This window comes from Podarcis cretensis (assembly GCF_951804945.1).
Source record: "Podarcis cretensis genome assembly, chromosome: 13".
Lineage (NCBI taxonomy): Eukaryota > Metazoa > Chordata > Lepidosauria > Squamata > Lacertidae > Podarcis > Podarcis cretensis.
Genome location: NC_137182.1, coordinates 46,770,483 through 46,787,104, shown reverse-complemented (window position 1 = coordinate 46,787,104; position 16,622 = coordinate 46,770,483). Strand labels below are relative to the sequence as shown.

The 16,622-nt window shown below is 46.5% G+C and overlaps 1 protein-coding gene across 4 annotated transcripts in view; it reads left to right on the top strand.

Moving 5' to 3' along the window:
- Positions 1-2,021: 2,021 nt before the first annotated feature.
- The window catches only part of CHD8 (chromodomain helicase DNA binding protein 8), a 64,231-nt gene continuing 49,630 nt past the window's right edge, over positions 2,022-16,622 (top strand). For 2 of the 4 annotated variants that reach the window (XM_079951517.1, XM_079951514.1), the window contains exon 1: positions 2,022-2,158. The gene's annotated coding sequence lies outside the window, so the exon portion shown is untranslated. Of the gene's footprint in view, positions 2,195-4,094; positions 4,165-16,622 lie in introns of all 4 variants that reach the window. The other 2 variants (XM_079951515.1, XM_079951516.1) reach the window with 2 other exon arrangements.

The window sequence follows — 16,622 nt, the reverse complement described above, 5'->3', positions numbered from 1 at the left end:
GAATGCTGTTTACACCCAGGTCCTGCTTGTGAGTGCCCCATGGGCACCTGTTTGGCCTTTGTGAGAACAGAGTGCTGGACTAGAGGGGGCTTTGGCCTGATCCAGTAGGACTTATGTTCATCCGGCTGCTGATCCTTTTAAACTTGAGATGCGAGGAACTGATTGTGGCAACCTACTAAATGCAAGGCATGTGCTCTTCCACTGAGTTATAGTGGGGTGAGGATGCATACATGCCATACATTTAAAGCACACATACTTGGGGGGGGGGGTTAATAATGCAAGCTGTAGCTTAAGGGTCCTGGGAATTACAGATCTGTGAGGGGTAAACTTCGGCTGATCGCCGAAGAATTGATGCTTTTGAATTATGGTGCTGGAGGAGACTCTTGAGAGTCCCATGGACTGCAAGAAGATCAAACGTATCCATTCTTAAGGAAATCAGCCCTGAGTGCTCACTGGAAGGACAGATCGTGAAGCTGAGGCCACCTCATGAGAAGAGAAGATTCCCTGGAAAAGACTCTGATGTTGGGAAAGATTGAGGGCACAAGAAGAAGGGGACGACAGAGGACGAGATGGTTGGACAGTGTTCTCGAAGCTACAAACATGAGTCTGACCAAACTGCGGGAGGCAGTGGAAGACAGGAGTGCATGGCATGTTCTGGTCCATTGGGTCACGAAGAGTCGGACACGACTAAACGACTAAAGAACAAACAAAACGAGGAGTAAACTACAGTCCCCACAATTCATGGTGGAGTGAGTGTGTGCTTGAAATGGAAGTTGTACATACAACCATTGCCTCTTCTGCAATTTATTAAACTGAAAGGGGAGATCTGTGGGTGATGCAGGGGTAGTCCTTTCTTTGATGGAAGAGTGATGTATTTCAAAGGGGTGGGAGTTTTACATTCTGCAGAATGTCAAAAACACATCCAGAGGTGCTCCTGCATGGGCATTTGTTTAGGATCAAGATTAAGATTGTGGATTCTAAGGGTCCATCCCAGCTCTACAATTTTTATGTATGCTTCCCTAGAAGTAAGCCACATTGAGCACGTTAGGATTTATTTCTGATAAACCCCCGAAAGAGTACTCAGTAAAAAAAGCTCAATATTCAACTTTTTTTTAAAAAAAAGCTCAACAACTTAACAACTTGTGTCCTCTGGACCGTCACTTTTTGAAATATGGCAACCCTAATGGTCCTTCATCATCTTGGAAAAAGATGATCTGGGTATGTTTAATCTGGATAAGGGGATGCTGAGAGGATATATGATAGCCGTCTTCAATATCTCAAGGCCATGAATGAATCACGGAGCCTGCAAGTCAAATCCCACTTCCTTGAGACGAAGTACAAAATACCATATGGTTTCACTACTTGAGGGCAAAGTCAGATTGACTAGCTTTTATTATTATACGGATCAGCATCCTCATATGGAGCAAGAGACGGAAAATGGACCAGACAGGCGTGAAATCTGTTCCATGTCCCAAATTGCTCAGGCTCAGTTTTCCTCCTCTGTGAAATGGGAAACTAACCACAGTGGCATGCCTTGCAGGGCTGTTATAAAGGGCAAACAAATAAAGAGCAAAAGCGTATGCATATATAACAAGCAAGGTGGCTTTTGCATTGGGGCCACATATCTGGCCCCCCACGCCTCTCCATCCCTCCCAAGATGGCTTCCCCATATAGGTGCCCTACGCATTGCCCGTCTGCCGGGGCGCGGGCCGCGGCAAGATGATATTGCCACCTCTCCACAGACCCCCATGGTTTAAAAACAACAGCCCTTCAACAATACTGTATATTACTTTTATTTGTATTGGTGGCACGGAATAAATCAGGCGACTTCCTTAGACAGCCTCTCCACGAGCTGGAGGCCCGCTTCCCCCGCTCCCGCTTCCCTTCTCCCCCTCCCCCGCCCCACTCCAGAGAGAGAGAGAGAGAGAGAGAGAGACTGACTTCCTGGAAGGTTCTCTCAACCTAACCTGCTGCCTGGCCCCGCCCCCAGGCCTCCCGGGTCCTTCGGCGGCGGCCGTAGCCTGGCGGAGGAGCGGTGGGCGTGGCTTGGAGGGCCCCCGAGAGAAGTTAAGTTGCACCGTCCATGCTCGGCTGCCTTGTTCTCTCTTCTCTCTCCTTAGGAGAGGGGAGGGGGGCGGGAGAAGTGGCTCCTTAGAGGGTGAGTCCGCGTGGGGGGAGGGGACCAGGCCCTCAGGTAAGAGGTGCTATTATATTTTTTCAAATATAAAAAGGCCTTTTCCTCTTTCTCTTCACAAACCCACACGAGCGCGGGGGGGGGGAGGGAGAGGGGGGAGGATTATTATGGGATGGCCCTCCTCACGATGCAGGCCCGATGCGGGGACGTTCCCCTCCCCCTCCCTCCCTCCCTCACCGCCGCCGCCGCCGCCGCTCTCCTACGGCGAGTGAGAGGGACCATTTCTGAAAGGAGGGGGAGGGCCCTTCGCTTTCCGCCCTCCGGGGTTCGCTTAATGGGAAAGGTGGGAGGGAGAAGCCAAACCCAGCTTTTGCAGAGGGGGAAGGAAGAAAAGGCTGCCTGGGTGTATTTCCTCCCTCCACCCCCCCCTCAAAAAAAAAAAAATCCATGTCGCATTCTCTCTTGTGCATTTCTCTCTCTCTCCCCCGTCCCTGTCGGCTCTTTTATTTTGTGTGTGTTTTCATCGCCATCCGGTTTCTTAGTAAAGGTTGGAAAGGAAGGATTGCACCCCTGCTTAAAGCCCTTGCACACACAGGCCGCCTCGGAGGAGGAGAGGAAAAGGAGGTGGATTGAGCTTGGATGAAAAAAAGGGAGCTGGATTTGGGGAGAAAAAAGGAGGAGGCCGAGATCTGGGTGGTGGGTGGATGTTGCATCCAGGAAAGGGGAATTTCGGTGGACGTTTGCTGTGAGCATCGGGAGCAACCTGTGCGCAAGAGGGGATGGCTCTCCTGCACTGCATGGGCCTTTTGCGCGTGGGGGTCGTTCCGTGCAGAAGTTGTGATGGGGTGGGAAGAGGGCATGCGGACACAGTCCTACGAGGAAGTGAGTCCCGTGTTGCCACATGGAGTTTGGCACGGAGTGGGTGGTAGGGTTCCCTGATGTACTGCCGAACAGCAGCAGTCTTCAACATTGTCAGCTCCAGACGCACCTGGAACCTGAGTGCATTTGGGGAGCGGTTTCTTACACGGTTTTATTGTATATTTGTAGGGCTGCCCTTCTTGGAGCAGGCTGTAACTTGGTAGTTCAGATGTTTTAGAGCTTGCACGTGGGGAAGGCTTTAAATGCAGATGTGTCAGGTTTTGAAATCAGTGAGTGGCCAGGTGAGAAAGTGGATCTACAAGTGCTTGTCAGCATCCTAGCCATTTGTGTGCGAGAGGGACTTGTCAATGGATGTGTTCTCGCAGACAGAAATTTCAGCCTTCCACATGGCATCTTTTTTCATTTCTACACATCTGCGTCTGGGAATGGCTTTCATATGTTTTATCACAAAAGTATAGGAGGAAACCAGTGCAGATGTCTCCTCTGTTCTCTGGTGATTCTGACAAGGTCAGATCTAGTCAGTTTCCACCTATGCTAGGAAGAATTTGCCCATTCACTCCTTTCCCTTGTTGCTTCAATGTTTATGCACAATTGTTGATGCAAAGGCTTTTTTCCTAACAGTTTCTTTGGAGAGTGGAAGTGGGGATAGTGAAAGAAACAGCAGAGGGGTGGGCTGGAATGATACCTGGGCTGGAGAGATTTGCATGCAGCTCATTTTTTTATCGCCATTTTTCTCAGACATCTAGATGATCTTAGGGTGGGACATGTGAAAGTGTGTTTTATTGTGTTGTTTGGACCAGTGATTGGGAAGGAAGAGGTGTGATCTGTAGTTCACAGATAATTTAGGAAAATATTCTGATTTATTGAGAGTTAAACCACAATCCTGAGACATGGGTGTGGAGGGGAGATTTTCTGCAGTGTTCATCAGATGTTTTAGTCTCTTGCCCCATGCAGACTTAGAAACATTTTCAAGGTTCCTGAGAATCAACATTTGATTTGTTAGGCACACAAGTAGCTGAATACCTAATATATTTCTAGTCTTGTTCATCTATGTTTCTTTCTCTTTCCCCCTCCTCTTTAGAAGTCGGCTGCAAACCTACGCTATTTACTTGGAAGTAAATTCTGTTGGAATCAATGGGATTTACTCTCGGGTAAGTGTAGCTTACAATAGGGGTGGAAAAAATGTATGTTGGGGAAAGGGCAACTAGGAAGGCTTCAAGCCTTTGCATGTGTTGGAGGGTTGAGCTAATATTGATCAGCCCACATTGTCAAAGATGGTTTGTGGAGGGAAAAGGAAGTAGTGGAACTGAACAATGATTTCAGCTGAGAATGGCCTTTTCAGTTTCAAGAATTCTAATAACTGATTTCAATGCAATCTTGTACGTGATTCGTCAAAAGCAAGTCCCAATTTGAGTGGGACTTAGTCCCAACTAAGTGGGTATAAGATTACATCCATATTTAACTTATTCCCATAATATCTATGAATGCATATTTGGTCATTTAATGCCAGTGCTTTATCTTTTGACTTCCACTCTCATATTCTGAGAGTTAGTATGGTTAAAAAAATGGTGAAAGGATGCATCCCTTTGCCCTGCCCCCAGTCTTACTGCATATGGAGAAATAAGGATTATAATCTGCTCTAGTTGTTACGGAGCCGGGGAGTGGTTGTTGTTATGGAACAATTAACATGAGATGTCTGGGAGGGTGGAATATATTATACTGTCTAAAGGTGTGCATAAGCTGGGATGAGGAAAATGTACACTTGGCATTCATGTACTTTTTAGTTTGGGGGAAGGGGAGAATTTTTTTTTTTATAGGCAGTACTAGAGACCCATCAGAGGTCAGTCAGTCCTGGGCATCCTACTATACGCATTTTCTCCCTTGGCCAGCTTTTGGTCTGAATATTTTCAGCATTTAATGTTTTGAAAACCTCACTTTCTCTCTGTAGCCAAGGACTGGTAATGGTGCTTCTGCTCTTTGAGATGGGTTGGTCTGTGGATGGCATTGGTTTCAACGTAACGGAGAAGCCAGAGAAGGTTGCAACAATTGGGCAGGTATCTGTTATGGGTGGTATAGGGCAGGGATGGGGAACCTGTGCCCCTTCCCAATTGTTGCAAGGCTGTAACTCCCATCTTCCCTGATTCCACTGGCCATGCTAATGGGAATTTTAGTCTGACAACATATTGAGGGCCACATGTTGCCCCCAACCTCCTTAAAATTATTATTTATTGGACTTATTAGTCTTTTTAAAAAATTTAATTTAAGTTCAAAGCTAATTGCAATATAATGGAAAGCAAAAATTAAAATAATATAAAGCTAAAAATAAACTAAAAGTCAAAAATTTTGAGATACATAAAAAGCAGTCTTAACAAATCCCACCCACTGAAAGAGGCTACAGTGTCAAAAAGTTGAAGACCAAAAGCTTGTTTTTTAAAAAAAGAAGTTTTCCCCTGGTGCCTAGAAGTAGCTAGTGATGGTGCCTAGCATGCCACCCTGGCCAGAGCATTCCTTAAGTGGGGAGCCACTGCTGAAATGGCCTGGTCTTGTGTTTCCACCATCCAGAATTTCCTCCTGAGAGGGCCCACTGAGAAGGAGCTCAGATGAGGAACACAGCGTCTGTTTTGGTTCGTAAGGGGAGAGGAGGCGAGCTTTAGCCCATCATTGGTCAGAGTTGTCATTTGGTCTTCTCCACGTGCCCTAATAGTCCCTCATAATTTATTTCCCACAGCTGTTTGGCAAACTGGGGAGCCAGCTGGGCTTTTGTAGGCAAGCAAGGGCATCAAGTTCCTGGGACATTTACCCACTGCAAAAGCTGACTTCGACTTCAGATAGGCCAGGAAGAAAACCCCAAAGCCTCCACAGACACCAACCAGGATTCATCAGGCTTTGAGTGAGGACTAGCCTAATAAGTCTCCCACAAAGATGTGCTGTTGTTTTGAGCTCCCATGACCTTAAACCAGGGGTGGGGAAGCTGGTCCTCTCTAGTTGTTGCTAGACTACAGCTCAGATCAGTCCCATCCAGTACAGCCAGTGGTCAGGGATGACGAGGGATTTGGACCAGCATCTGGCGGTCCAATGGTTCCCCAGTCCTGGTTTGGGGATGGCAAGTTCCATCCAAGACTGGCTTCATGTTTGGTGGGCCTCCCAGTACGTTTCCAAGCACAATTCAAAGTGTTGGTGCTGACCTATAAAGCCCTAAATTGCCTTGGGCCGGTATAACTGAAGGAGCATCTCCACCCACATTGTTCAGTCCAGACCCTGAGGTCCAGCTCCAAGGGTTTTCTGGTGCGGTTCCCTCACTGTGAGAAGTGAACTTACAGGGAACCAGGCAGAGGGCCTTCTGAGCAATGGCACCCACCCTGTGAAATGCCCTCGCATCGGCTGTCAAGGAAATAAATAACTATACGACTTGTAGAAGACACCTGAAGACAGCCCTGTACCCGGAAGTTCTTAATGTTTGGTGTTTTATTATTTTTTTATATGTGTTGGAAGCCTCCCAGAGTGGCTGGAGCAACCCAGCCAGATGGGTGAAGTATAAATAATAATTACATTATTATTGTTATTATTTGGATGAAATGTTCTAGCTGGGCACACCACCTCCTTGCTGTTGTGGCCGCTGCTCTTTTTGCTTGTCCTCTTCTCCTGGTCCCAGTCCAGACAACCATCCAGAAGGAGAATGCAAGGCAAAAGGGAGAAGGATGCTTAATCTCTGCAATATGGTCACTATTTGTCTGCTTGGAGAGGTAAAGTGACTGGGCATTGAGAGCAATGAAGGACAGCAGTTCTGGAAGTTGGCTGACAGCTTGTTTTGGATGCCGAAAGTTCCAGGTTCAGTACCCAGCATCTCCAGGGAGAGGCCCCTTTCAGAAACCCTGGAGGATTGCTGCTGGTCATTGTGGATAGTATGACGCTAGATGGATCTAGCGGTCTGACTCTCTGTAACACAGCTTCCCATGTTTCTATTGGCCCAGTGTGAAGCTCCCCGGGTTCCCATTGTGCATATCTCTGCAGAGACAGTGCAGATGGAGCCATGGACACAGCTGGTTGTGGTGTGTTAGCTGCGTGCACACTGTCAGTTTCCATGCTCTCCTGAAAGGCTGCTGCTCTTGAAGTCTAAAAAGAGGAAGGGGTTCATTTGTCGTATTCCCATTGTGACGTGTTCGCTGCATTGCCGCTCCTTTGGGAGAAAGGGCAGGATATAAATGCAATAAATAAGTGTTGAACAAGGTGACTGGCATGTGACAAAGTTGCTCCTCCCTTGGGGGCAGGGGGCTGGAATAGGTGGTCCGGCTCATCCTTCCCTAACTCAGCAGGAGCATCTTCTTTTTTCTTTTTTTTTTTTAAAAAAAAATCTATTAAAGTTTTGAAAGTTACAGAAAAAGAAAAGAAAAAGAATTAAACACAAGGAGTATCTTCTTGTTTTCTTGGTTTGCTGGAAGGAAAGCGGGCTTGCAAATAAGCCACTTGCCTAGCCTACCTAGTGTCAGTTTGCATAAATGCAAAGTGGGATCTGAGGATAAAAGGAGCCCCAATCTGTCATTTCTGTGAAGAACTTATGAGGGGGTTTGCTCCTGTACTAATTGTAGACAGGGTCACTGATGAGCTCTCTTGTGCTGTTCCCTGATAGGTAGCATGTACAGTGGTGCCTCGCAAGACGAAATTAATCTGTTCCGCGAGTTTCTTGCGAAGCACGGCTATTAGCGGATTAGCGCTATTAGCAGTTTAGCGGCTTAGCGGCTATTAGCGGCTTAGAAAAAGGGGGGGAAAGGGAAAAAACTCGCAAGAACTCGCAAGACGTTTCGTCTTGCGAAGCAAGCCCATAGGGAAAATCGTCTTGCGAAGCACCTCAAAAGACGGAAAACTCTTTCGTCTAGCGAGTTTTTCGTCTTGCGAGGCATTCGTCTTGCGGGGCACCACTGTAGTTTTGCAGGAGGGTTGCTGAGCTAGCTTTCTGTCTCTCTTCACAGTGATCCGTCAGCAAGGTAGTTCTTGGGAGTGCAGTGCAGTAAACTCCCATCACATTGCGATCGACATACTTAGAATAAAGTATTTTACATGGGTAAAATAAATGTCATTTTGTGTCACACTGCTGGCAGGAATTCTGCAGAATTGGCCTTCCTTCAGATATAAAGTTACCCACCCACTGACACATATATACTTTTTCTTGACTTAAATATATATTAACACAAGCATTATATGTCCAAATAGATAGCCAAACAAGCTTTGCATTTGTAAGACACATGGTTAAGCATCGAAAGGGCAGTAAATAGTCGATGATGGGTGCTTTATTTTCCTAGCCTTGTGTAAGTGTAAGTCTCTTGGCAACTACTAGGGCTCACGGGATCCACTTTCATTGTCCATCTGTTCATCCTTACACTGCAGGGATATCGCTTAAAAGTCCATGAACTTCTTCTGCACATACCAAGGATTTTGCCAAAACAAAGTTAATGCCAACAGTAATTTCTGACAAGAAATTTTGGGTGCATGGCAAAATCTCTGGCCCATCCTAGTGGGACTTAAGTTTTCTGCACATTTGGTAAACTGCCAAGTTTCTCCCCCCCCCCGCCCCGAGCCCTCTGCAAATAGGTAGCTTGCGGGGGTAGGTCTCATATAATGGCTGCTTGAAGGAAATATGCTGGCTCACGGCAGCCCCTTCATATTAATATTAGCGGCATCAGTCTTTGCTAAATAGCCCAAAATGGGAAACAGCGATTTAAAATGTTGGTGGAGAGAGAATGGGGAACACAATTGCCTTCAAAATGCTAGAGTAATTTTTAAAGTGGGGTTTTGTTCTTGCATACGTGTGTGAGTAGAGCTGTTGATGTCTTTCATTGTTTGTCCCCTTTTCTTCTCCAAAGCAGGGGAAAGAAATGAGGCCAGTCCCAGTCTTCCTCTTTAGATTCGGGGGCAAAGATGCTGATGTAGCAATATAGAGCAAATTGAGGTGGGGGGAGGCGACTTGCATCAATGTTTGCTGGTGGTAGGAATGAAAGGAATAAGCTGAAGTTTTTTAAACGGAGAAGAAAGTGAATGAGGGGCATCTGTGTGTTGCATTCTGAGCTGCGATCCGACTTCAGAGCCGTTTCCCTTCCTCTTAGAGAAGTGATACACTTCCTGTGTGGGATTGTAGCCTGGCATAACTACCACGCCTGGTTTTGCAGAATTTCACACGGGATTAGAATCCTAGTTTGCATCCTCCGCTCAGCAGGCATGCCTTGTAACCCAAGGATTGTTTTCAAGGTCATCCAATTCCTCCCCCCCCCCCCAATCCTCTCTCTTTGAGATTAAGATGGAATGAAACACACCCACTCCCCTCGCTTTTGTTGCCTGCTCTCTTTATCCCACTGCACAGAGTTGACTCGGAAAGTTGATGAAAATGGATTAGGAAATTGTTCACGTCCTGCATGTTCCTGGTCTGCATGCAAGCACTGGACCCATCGGAATCTAGAATTAATCTGCATCTTCTATCCTGCTTCAATGAAGTTGCAGTGGTTTCAGGCCACATTCTGAAGGATTTGTGTCCCGTGACCTGGTGATAGCCAAGTGTCAAAGGAAGCTGAGCTTTGAACTGGATTTGGCTAATCGCCAAGTGAGTTCAAACCGCTGGACCATCAAGGCTGCTCAGTGTGTGCTGGCAGTGGCCAGTCAGATGCCTCCGGGAGGTTCAGGAGCAGGGCATGATGGGAATATCCATCCCCTCCTGCTAATCCTCAGCATCTGGTGATCAGAGCATTTTAAACATTGACGTTTTAATGGCTATTGTGGCTAGTAGGCCAGATTCCAGAAGACAAGTTGTGTTTCAGTCTGTCACAAGGCAGACAACTCTCTGTCTCTCCTTAAGGGGAACGGGCCTAATCCAGTTGATGCTAGGCACCTTTTGAGTTCATTGATTTAAGTGGGAAAAAACTAATTAACAACTCTATATGCAGTCTCATGCTGTAATAAGCCACTTTCTCCCCAATCAGAGAGAGACAGTCTTACCTGGTGGTGCTGGTAATGCATATTATCGCTGTTCCTAAGTTACATTTTCACCACAGATTTAACCAAACTGTGTCCAGGTAGTGAGGGAGAAAACACGGACACATGCCTTTCCCAGATCCTTTGACTTATGCGACTCCGTGACTAAAAGTGAATTTATCCCACAGGTATCTTTCTAGCTGTGTTCCTCTGGTGCAGCCACGTCCAACTCCTTAGAGGTTGCAATGTACTGCCAGCATAAAACAACTGGCAGTGATCTACCCATCTTTCTTTTTTTATTTTGAGGGGGTGGTATGCAAGCCAACAAGCAGGGGGGTGGCTCCAAACATATTTATTTAGTAAGATTTGTGTACCACTTAATTAAAAAAAAACCTTATAAGCGGTTTACACAAAACGTCATAAAATGCTTGTTTGTTTATTTATATTTTCAATTTATTTTCCCACCAAAAATAAAAAAATAAAACTTTACAGATTTTGACGTAGACCATAAATTTCTTTATCCATTGACTTCCCGTCCCCGCCATGCTTGCCATATTTACCCTTCAATGCTGCAGATTTCATGTATAACATCCAATACATCCATTTTAACCTGTTTATCTTAATAATTGATGCCGATGCTCATATTTCAAATCCTGCTCACGTTATAAAATGCTTGCTTAAAATAGGCAGAATAAAAATACAAATATAGATAAAAATCAACAGATTTTGAAAACAAATGTATATGATAAAATTTACATGTCTGGGTGAGCTTACCTAACAAAAAAAATCCCCCGGTGTGAACAGGCATCAAAAATACTACAGATAACTCACATCTTAGGCTTATTTAACTTACTAGATTGCAGCTTTGAGCAGGGGGAGGAAATAAGTAAATGTCTTATTTATTTATTAACACCCATGCATGCATGTACTGGATCTGGTAAGGCTTAGGGAAGGTGGTACTAGGGCTCTGGTAGCATCCCAGGGTCTTCAAAGGCAGAGTAAGCCAGCCGGGGAAGGAGGCGTAAGGGCTGTGGCAGGGTCCTAGAGTCCTCCTTTCCATAGCCAGGCAAGCTCTTACAGGACTTTGGGAAGAAGAATTAAGGGCTCTAGGACCCTGCGGGAGACCTTGCACCTCCTTCAAGGCGGGAAGGATCTGGGATGTTGCCTGAGCCCTTGCACCACCTTCTCAAAGTTGAGTAGGTTGGGGCCCAAGGATATCTGGTGGGCCACAGATTAGCCACCCCAATATAGAACACCATTAGATCGTTCAGAGCATTTCATCGCTACTATAACTGTAATTCTGACAATATCCCTGCAAGGTAGGCCAGTTGTGTTTGCACCTTGCGAAAGTTGCTAGGCTAAGAGAACAGCTGAAAGCTGTCGGATGAGTTTGTTGCTGAGGTGAGACTTGAATCATGGGACTCCCTGACTCCTTATTATTGCTGCTCTGAACTTGCAATAGAAATCCGGCATTTCCCTGGGCCGTAAGCCTCATGGTATCAACCACAGGGTGGTTAAAGCAAAGCTTGAACGTAACTTCCAGCTGTCTCGTACTGCCAAATTCAACCTTGAGTTACCTGGGATGTTTCCAGGTTGTTAAGGCGTAACTAAAACTTGTGTGTGTCGTTCACCGTTTACATGCTGCTTTTCACCATTAAAAAATGTGCTCCTTAGAGCAGCAAGAACCACCCAGTAATAAAAACCATAAGAACATAAGAAGGCAAGGTGTGCTGGATCAGGCCAAAGACCTGCTTGTGATGCCAGCATGTGACATTAAGAGATGTAGTCCTTAGTTTAGTCCCATCATCCCTGACCATTGAGTATGTTGATTGGGGCAGGCAAGAATTAGAGTGACATCTACATTGTACATTTAAAACACTTATACCACTTTAACAGTCATGAATTCCCCCCTCAAAAGAAGAAACTAGTTTGCCATGCACTGAGCTACAATTCCCAGCACCCTTAACTGCAGTTCTCAGGAGAAGCCCTGACTGTTGAAGTGGTATGAGATTGCTTTAAAGTCATGGTCTAGACTCTTTAATTCCTATTAGTCCAAGTCAGCATCGCCAATGCTCAAGGATGATGGGAGTTGTAGTCTAGCAACATCTGCAGGTCCACAGGTCCATTCCTGTTTTAGGGCTTTGGCGATTGAACTGTGCTTGGAAACCAGGGAATGTGAAGCTAAATTTGGGGTGGAGTGATCAGAAATTGTTCCAAGCTGCCACTGCATTTGGGATGCCTAGATTGTTGCTTCAATGCATTGAGAACCTAGTTTGAAGGTTCTCTCTCTCTGAAGAGGGACTACTTGGTGGGTGTTTGCAGATGGGATATATCCTCATGGTTTGGAAAGGCTTTGCGTGGTGTGCGTTGTGAAGCTCCCATTGTGCAGGAAGCTTCCTTGCTTGCTGGAAATGTGCTGTTTGGTTAACTTATCTGTGAACAGAACTTGCTTGTCCATGTGAACTGTAGATATAAGGGAGACTACCTAGTTGGGACCGATTTTTTTTATTATATCTATCTATCTAGGGGAGGGGATTGACATGGCAGAACTCTGTGACATAGATTCTGGACCCGGTCAGTGTTCGCTTGCATTGTGTGTGTTTCTTTGGCACGGAGGGTGATCTGAATTGAGCAAGTCATGTGAATTTTATGTAGTGGGGGAGCAATAAATGTCCTCATCTCCCCAGCCCTATATCATCACATCTCCGTCTTGTGAGCCAAATCCTAGCCGCCTAAAAAAATTTAATGTTTTTAAAAATGCTGGTGTTAATGTTACAATGTATTTAGGAGGGGGGAAATTCATGTATTTGAACAAACAATATATCCAAAGGTGAAACAGGAAGGGGAGGGCTCCTCTTGTGGCAAATGCCCCAATAGGATCCTTCCTCCTTTGTTGTGGGGCAAAGTGTTTGGCATCCATACATGTGTATGAACACTGTTGTTTGGGAGTGTTGAAGGAGTAGTTTTTAATTCGTATGACTGATACGGGTGGTAGTTTTTCATCTTTCAGTTGAATCGGCCAAGAGACTCTCTAATTAAAGGGAGAAAAGTTACGGAGGGGAGTGTTTTTAATAAAAGCGCTTAATGAAACTGCGGATAGTTATTGTCTCTTTTCCGACAGGGAGGAAGAAATGCTGCTTCTTAGGTGATGTCTCTAGCTTGTATGCATCATCGGTTGTAGACTTTTGGTTGTAGACTTGGGTTGTTTTTTTAAAAAAGTCCGTTTCTTGCATCAGAATGGTTGCCTTTACTGATAAGCAAAATTTGAGAAATCAATCAGCCTCTCATACAAGTGACCGGTTAAAATTATTTTAATTACTTTTCGAGCCCTTGAAACAGTACACATAATGCATGCAATGCACCCAAGTGGATGGAGAATTATTATTATTATTATTATTATTATTATTATTATTTTAAAGTGTGCTGCTGAATAATCACAGTGCACGTAAGTACTGGTGTGGTGGGGCTCCCCACCTTCGAAAATGGATACCCCAGCGGTTTGGGGTGGGAGAGGAAGCAGCCAGGATAAATGCACCTATGTATGTATGCAGGGGCCTATGATAGGTGTTTGAGTGTATATGCATGCACATAGAAATGGGGGGGGGGGAGGTGTCGTTTTTTGTGCCATTCGTTTGTGCATTATATCAAAATGCTCCGCTGAGCCGATGGGATGTATTTCTGCCCCTCCACAGACACACATGAGATGCAGGGATGCAAATGAGCAGTGACAGGGGAGGGGGGCAGCCCCTCTTTCTCTCTGCAGTGAAGCAGAGGAAAGAGGCTGGCTGGCACTCTGTGTCTGGCTAGCTGAAAGGGGGGGGAGCTGAAGGGGGGAGTGGGAAGAGAGAGCTGCTGGGCCTGGCTCCCCCCCTCCCTGCACACGGAAGGAAGGAGATGCCGGAGGTTTGGAGGAGGAGCTGTTGCCGCTGCTCTGGGGCTAGGTAGGAACGGATGGGGAGACCTTGGGGGTGGAGGGGGAAAGGCGAGGAGGGGGGGAGGGGAGGCAGATTGTGGGTAGCAGGAGGTAAGCGGGGTGGGGTGGCTTGGGGACAGTGACGAAACTGGAGACAGCAGGGAGGCGGGGTGGGGGGTTGGGGAGGACTGGGGCTTGCAGGTTTGGGGGTTAAGGTGGAAGGAGGCGAAGGAAGGAGGGAACTGGCACTCGGATGAGGCGGTAAAGAAGGGGGGCACGATGTGGAGCTTGTAAGGGGAGGGGTGGCTTGGCTGCCGGGCGGAAGGAACGCCGGGGCTGCAGAAAAATGGTGGGTTCAAGAGGTGCCGGGGTTCACGGCTGGGAGTGGATTTGGGTTTAGGCAGGGAGGCTATGTAGGGAGCTCCGTAGGGATGGAAGAGGGTGGGGGGAGGCATGCCGGGTTGCAGCGTGCAGAGAATGGGGTGCATTAGGGGGCTGGGAAGGCAGAGGTGTGCAGACAGGCAGAGGGCAAGGCTTTGGGGGAGGGAGGGTGAGCCCAGGCTGGGTGGAGGGAGGATGTTGGGGCAGGTGGGTGCAAATGGATGGAGGAGAAACAACCGCCAGGTGGACTGGAGGGAGAAGAAGGGGCTCTGGTGTGAGGCTAGCTAGGTGGGGGGGGGGGAGAGAAGGAAGTGTTGGGAGGCCAGGGGATTCAGTTCAGAGGTGTGCAGGGGTCCAAAATTGGGTTTGTTGGCAGATGCGAAATGATTGGAGAAAGCCCTTGAAATAACTAGAGGGGTGTGAGGAGGATAGGAAGTGGGGTACAAGGATGCTCACCCCAAGAAAAAGGGTGTGCAGGGGGGAAAGGGGATGGATGTTGTTTTAGTGGGGGCTGTTTAAATCAGTAAAACAGCCAAGGAAAGCAGGGGGAGTGGAAATACATAGTTTCAAGTTAAAAGGCCCACTTGTTCTGTTTTGTTTTTTCTCTTGAGGCTGTTTTTGGTCCGGGTGTCTTGACTGGAAGGGTCAGGGGTGGTTGCTGCTGGACTAGAACTCCCTTCACCCTGTCTCTGATGGGAGTTCGAGTCTGTCAGCATCTAGAGGGCCAGAGTTTAGCTACACCTGACCTAGAGCATGAGCAAGGGAACACAGAAAAGAGTACTTCCCCCTGACAATGACTTGCTAACTTTTAGGTGTTGTGCATCCTCAGATCTCCTTCTTGCATTTCTCCCCACCCCCTTACAAGACCGCTTCTTTGGTTTTTTGATAATATGCAAATTAAATTAAATCAGCTAATTGGTCAGGTGAAAGGCAGATGATACACCTTAGCTGACTGGTCAATTGACATTCCTATCTTTTAGAGCAGGATCTCAAACTCTCTCTCTCCAAAGGTGGCCAGTCTCCAGGCTCCTATCAGCCTCAGCAGGCATGGCTGATTCTCAGGGTTCATGGCGGTTTTCCCACCTCTGGAGGGCACTATGTCACCCACCTGTGTTGAAGGGCAGCCATAGGTGATGTGGTCTCTGTCTGGCTTTTCCAGGACAAGCAACTCTTGTGTCCTTGGAATTAAGGGGTAAGGTGAAAAGATTCCAAAATTGCAGAAAATCTAACAAGCACCTGTCCAATGGATTCTGGCTAATTAAAAATAAAACAAAACCCAACCCCACTGGTTAAAGATCAGATACGCAGAAACACATTTTGGCTTTGAGTTTAACCCTGGAATAGCCTGCTATGCACAGAAGCAACCACAACTTCTTTGCTTTGTTTTTGCATCCTCCTCCTCCTCACCAGAAATTGTGCCACTCGTGGACCATCATCCACCAGTTGCTTGAGATGCAAATTTTAAAGAGGCATCTCATTTTGCCAGGCCCATAAGATGGGGCCCTGTTGTTGCTAAATTTTTATTTCTATAGTCCTGTTTTTTGAAACTCTCTTATTTGGGTTGTTTTTTAAGAAAAAAGTTTTATTGTGTTTGTTTATTTAATTTCTATACCGCCCTTCATCCAAGGATCACAGGGCAGTTTGGAATATACCTTAATGGTGCATTTTTTTTGCATCTGGCTTAGGGATTTTTAGAATAGATGGTGCTTTTTGGCAATCCTTGTAAGGGAAAATCTGTAGATAATATTTCCCTGCAAGTAGTTATGTTTCTGCAGCTGTCATCAGGCTCATCCACACTCGTTCTATGAACAGGAACACATTCTCTCCACAAGGAGGTTGGTGCAAAGCTGCCACAAAGTCCTGTTCTCATTTCCCTGGAGGGGGTGTAGTTACTTTGGCAAGAGGTACAGACATCCCTGGAGAGGCAAATTTCTCCTCTGCTAACAGTTCGAGGTAGAGGGTGCATTGTTGCTAACTATTAATAATGATTTTAAGAAAAGAACTTCTTAATTGTCCTTCCTCACACAATCTTTTCTCCTAGGAGTCTAGGACCCAGTCATATGTCAGAAATAACATAAGCATGGTTTTGGGGGGGGTGGGAATTGCTGGGCTTTGCACTTTAGAACATACAGTGCTACCTCTGGTTACGAACGGAATCCGTTCTGGAGGTCCGTTTATAACTGGAAAACACTCATAACATGAGGTACGCTTTTGCTAATGGTGCTTCCCGCTGCGCGTGCACACGCTTCTGGCGCATGATTTCCGCTCGCATCCCGGGACAAAGTTCGCAACCAGGATCAGCTACTTCCGGGTTAGCGGAGCTCGTAACCTGGAGCGTTCACAACAAGAGGTACCACT